The sequence below is a fragment of the Crocodylus porosus genome, unplaced genomic scaffold (genome assembly GCF_001723895.1).
Source record: "Crocodylus porosus isolate Cpor-Errol unplaced genomic scaffold, CroPor_comp1, whole genome shotgun sequence".
Classification (NCBI taxonomy): domain Eukaryota; kingdom Metazoa; phylum Chordata; order Crocodylia; family Crocodylidae; genus Crocodylus; species Crocodylus porosus.
In genome coordinates, this window is record NW_017728921.1 from 26,656,103 (window position 1) to 26,661,486 (window position 5,384).

A 5,384-nucleotide genomic window follows, 5' to 3' on the forward strand; every position below is an offset into this window, starting at 1 on the left:
GCCTGTCTTGCATGCAGCCCAGCCCAGCCTCTGGCTTCTTTACTTTTCATTCCATCCAGGAAGAGCACACACCAACTGCTGAAACTTCCTCAGCCTGATGAAAGGTTTTTAAACCCGAATCCTTGCTTAAATTTTTTTTCCCAACTATATAAGTTGGTCTAATAAAAGATATCAGATTCACCCCAAGAAACCATGGATTCATTCACTAGCTCATAAAGAAGCAGACAGTGTTTCTCTGTTCTAATGTCTTAAAATCAATATTGAATAATTCTGGTCACTAGAGTAATGGTTTTGAACCAAATGAACTTAATAGAAAGCTGGCTCTGACAGTCTGTCACAGAATTTGAAGTATGCTGCTGGGAGTCCTATAGATACATACATAGCTTTTTTGTCAAACTCCCACACTGTTTGTTGTATTAGTTACTGTTTTACAGTTGTTGCTTTTCCGGGCTATATGAATAATAATATCTAATGACCTTGTTAGTCTTAATGTAGTGTTCCTTTCTTAGATCCACTTAGCAAATAAAAAAATAAAAAGCCCTCTGGGACACAGCGGGCACATCTACACAAGATGCTATGTTGCCGTAGCGCCAGTGGGCATGAACCATGATGCCATTGCTACTGTGCAGCGGCTGCTAAAAATAGCCATGCAGTATCAGGATTGTGCAGTAATGCCAGTTACTGCACAGTCACAACTATGCACTCCAGCACACATGTAGACATGCCCAGTGTCTGCAATATTCCCATTAGGAAACACCTCACATTCTTCAAGGAGAGGTAAGGAAACTCTTTTCCTGCCTTTCCAATCTGCTGCCTACAAAAGAAGCAGTGATTTGATTTTCCCTTCTGAACCCAGTAAATTCCATAAAATCTGTACAGCATTTTGGAAGCATTTTGGGGTCACTCTCCTGAAGCCCTAGTGAATGGAGGTAGTCAGGTTGCCCCATTTGCCATCTCATGCCCCAGAAAGGATGATTTAGGAACAGCGGGTACTTCGTACCGTGTCAATATTCCATCAGTTCTTTTTTAATTGCCTAATTAGCTGGAGCCCTAACATTACCAGCCAATCAAAAGCATTGTGCCTTTGCAGGACAGACAGTGGAGCCACAATCCCCTGGCCCAGGACAATACACTGTTTACCAAGAAATTGTTCGAAGGTTTTAAAGGTATTGAATGTTTGCATTCAGGGCAATTACATTTCCAAGTGTGTGTTTTTTGAAGTGGTCTGATGGGTTGTGCAGTGAATTTGATGGGGGTGGGGGTTACATTTATCACACAGTCCTTCAGTCACATGCAAGTTTTTGAAATGTAGTGATACTTAAATCTGACATTGGGTTAATTCTACCTTGATTTCACGTGAAGCAGGATTGCGTCTTTGTACTTTACTACTTACTCTATAAAGATATCTCTAGCCTTCCCTTGTTTTGTCTCCTTGCAGTGCATTAGAGAAATTGCCTGAGCTGGGGGAAATCACTTCCTCAGCAAGGTAATCATTAAGAGCAGTTATAAATATGCAAAAATTCTACAGTTTGGCAGGAAGGGGGAGAGAGAAAACATCACATGCAGGGGTGAATGAAGCCAGCTAAAGCTTATCAGGTGAAGCTGCTTATCTCTATACAACTGTAAAGAAAGCATGAATAACAGCCAGCTTTGTGTGTGGGTGTAAATTAGAAAGCAAAAGCTTGCCTGAAATATTTTAACAGAACTCCACTTTCTTCATCTGAAGGCTTCTGTGCAAGGGGTGGGGGGAATAATAATAAAGTAATCTCTATTTCTTGTTTCAGTACCTACAATTCTATAATCTACAATAATATCTACTCTTGCCATCTTGTATTCTCCAAAGTGATTTCAGCTGTATCTCATTCAGTAAGAGGCTGCTTACACTTATAAGTATTTTGTAATGTCCTAACATAGACAGTGTCTTGTTCAAACCAGGTTTATGTTTGCCTGAATCTTAGGTTAGTTCCCAGCTCTGAACCAAAAACTCTCTGGACTTGCCTAGTTCATTCAAAAATCACTCTCACATACAGAAGGGATAACACCTTAAATATGAAATTTCAATTTAAGTGTGTGAGGAAGTGTTTGCATCGTAGTCTCAGATCTGAAGCTGGCATGTGGTTTTGGTTCCAGCACTTGAATAGTTCTGCTTATATCTTTTCTTGAAGGGTTATAGCTCCAGATGATGGAAAGTCATGAGAGGAGATTATTTCTCTTTATCTCTGTCTCAGACCTCCTCTGTAATCTTGTTCCTTTTAAAATCTCATACCTTTCTACATTGCGTCTGCCACCTTGAGTCGTCCAAAATTTCTACGGTGCTCAGGTTTATAAAACTACATATCTAGATATATTTATTTATCTTTAAAATATCAACATCAATTTGTAATAACATAAAACAACCACTTGGTAACACTGTCAAGTGCCTCCTCACTTGTGACATCTATGTTTATATTGAAATCTCCTCAAAGTAGGACTTTATACAGTGCCAGTTAAGGGATGGGGAAAGAAAAAGTAAAAGTGAAAAAATGAAATCTAAAACAATTTGACAAGTACTATTTGAGGCTGAAATTCATAACATCCCACTAATAGAATCCACTATACTAAAGTCCTCCATGTTATAAGGGTGTGAAGTACAGGTGGTTGCATTGGGCCCTAAATATTTGCCATCCCTTACTTTTTTGTTTTTTTGGAGGGAATGCTCCTGCCAAGTCCTTCATTCTCATTTAATGCAGATGGACTTCCCCTCCTCTTCCTCATTGAGCAAACAGTTGGTAGATGATCATCTAGCTTCTTGAGTACATGAGGAGATTGGAGGGAGGAGGGGGCTGAACTGAAAAGCCAGGGCAAACCCAAGAGATGCCCTGTGATCCTAAAGCATCATGTGGGCCACAGACCCTTGAATTTTACAGCCCAAGCAGTGTGTGTGGCATTGCTAGAATCACAGGGCATCTTCTGAAAGCCCCTGGGAGTTTCAAGGTTGTGGAGGTGGCCTGAGCAGCCAAGTCCAGGTGAAATGCGAGCAGGGGCCCCAAGCCTCTGAAGCGAGAGCAGGAACCACACACCTGCACCCTCACAGGTCCACCATTACTTCCATCCAGCCTTCCACCCACCCCCTTGAAGCCAAACCATCACGCACCTGCAGACACCAAGACCCCAGTGGGCACCACTGTGAACCATGGACCAACCCAGCCCATCTGCCACAACCACCCAAATCCAAGCACAAAAGTGGAACCACAGGGAAATAAAGGAACTCATGGCCACCTGGCTCCAGATAGACCATTGAATCAGACACATCTTCAAGCTTATTGCCAAGCAGATGCAGATGAAACCTCACAACAGAGAACGGGAGCAGTGCCTCACCAAGACCACATAGATGAGGAGGCATTATTACTGCATGCTTGACACTGAAGAGCGGGCTGTGGGCAGACCATGCTGTTCTACAAGGACCTGTCCTGTATCCTCACCAAGAACAAAAGCCGCCCCCCAAAGGCCACAAGACCAGGGGTGTTCTGAAGGAGTCACCTTCAGGGACCCCACCAGAGAAGAAAGTGGAGGGAGGCCCCCAACACTGTTCCCCATACAGGGGCTGCAGCTGTTCCAGACCAAGTCCCCTCACATGTCTCTCTGCTCCTCCCAGAGGCATGGAGTATATAACAGCCCTTCCCACCCCCGCAAGACTGCCATATGATCTGCAGAACTCACCACCTGTTTTCCTGACACTTGTGATGAGTCAAGCCACATGTGAGAACTCTGTGCAACCCATGACGGCAAAAGCTTGCCCCAGCTCCACGTGACTATGATGGGGACTCAGGTTCCAGGGAAATGCAGAGACCCTGGGGTGGGGGGCAGGAGGAAGAAAGAGACAGGGGGAGCTGAGGCTGCAACAGGCCACCCCCTGCAGTCATAGCCTTCCCCCAGGCCATTATAGCCAAGAAGGTAACAAAGGGGTTTGGGCCAGCAGTGGGGGTGAGGGGGCACAGGGGGAGGGTGAATTGTTCGCTTTCCCTCCACTCACACCCTCTCCTCCAGAAGCTTGGAGCCCAGCCAAGGCACAGGTCCATCCCCCATCTCCCCTTGGGTGCTTAAGAGAGCACACCCCATTCAGTGAGATAATAAATCTGCCTTATTGATGTGTCCTTGCCATTTCTGTCAGGGCTGCCACTGAGGATGCATAAGTGTTGATTGGGGGGAGGTCACAACTCCGTGCCATGGTCACCCGGCTGCTGCTGGGTGCTGGCTCTGACTGGGCTGGAGCCCCACAGTCAGTGCAGAAATTGCACCACCACTTGCTGCCAGGGCCTGGCTCTGGCTGGGCTTCAGCCACATGCCCCGTACCTCACCATCAGTACAGAAATCGGGGGGGGGGGGGATGTGCCCTCCTGTGCTCCCCCAGTGTGTCACCAATGCTGTGTCCCATGAGAGCTTTTCACCTCCCCCCAAGGTACTCGTGGAAAGGCATCGAAAGCATTTATTGAGCTCAGCAGGGAAAAGGGTAAACAGCAGGTTTTTCAGGGAGCACCCCCAGGTCAGGGACAGAAGATACCATGTAGCTATGTCTCACAACCACTGCAAGAGCAAGAAAAAATTCCCCCCCTTGTCAAAAAAACCCCAGACCTCCCTTCATCTCTCCTAGTCCAGGAAAGGAGCACATGTGATGGAAGGATTCCCACATGGGAACAGTTATTTCAACCACTCAGCTCTCAGTGCCAGGGTGACTCATGGGTTTTGCATTTGGACAGGCTGGCAAGCAGCCCAACAGCACTTTACCCCCCTCCCCTCTGATCTGATCTGAGGGTGAAGTGGGCGCTGGCTAATTCTGATTTTCACAGCACAGGCACTCACTGTATTGACCCCTCAGGACAACCTCCAACTCTCCACCTTCCCCCTTATCTGCAGGCTCCACATCTGTGTGCAGAAGGGCAGCTCATGGTGGCCGCAGTGGTGGGTCTAGAACAGGTGGCCAAACACCTGATGAGCAAATGAAAGATGTGTGGATGAAGCACTGGAGAAATGAAGGAAGAAACATTACAAGCTCCTGTCGCAACCTCTGAGCCCGGGCCATGCACCATGGACTCCTGTTACCAGGGGCTCCGAGACTGGCAGGGGGAACAAATCAAACTGTGGTTGAGGGAAATGAACAGGCCAGGGTGCGTTACACCCAGGTTGCCAAGTCATATGATTAGGGACTCCAGATTGCCACCTGCTGCTTGATGGAGACACCCCGGTGTGCAGTGGAGCTGTCCATCACCCCGGGGAACAGAGGAGGGCAAGAAGCGGACATCATCCTCATTGGCCACATGTAAGTTGGTGGCCCAGTCATGCCCTGGATGCCTGGGTTGTGTGTGTGTGTGTGCGCGCGCGCGTGCGTGTGTGTGTGTGTGTGTGTG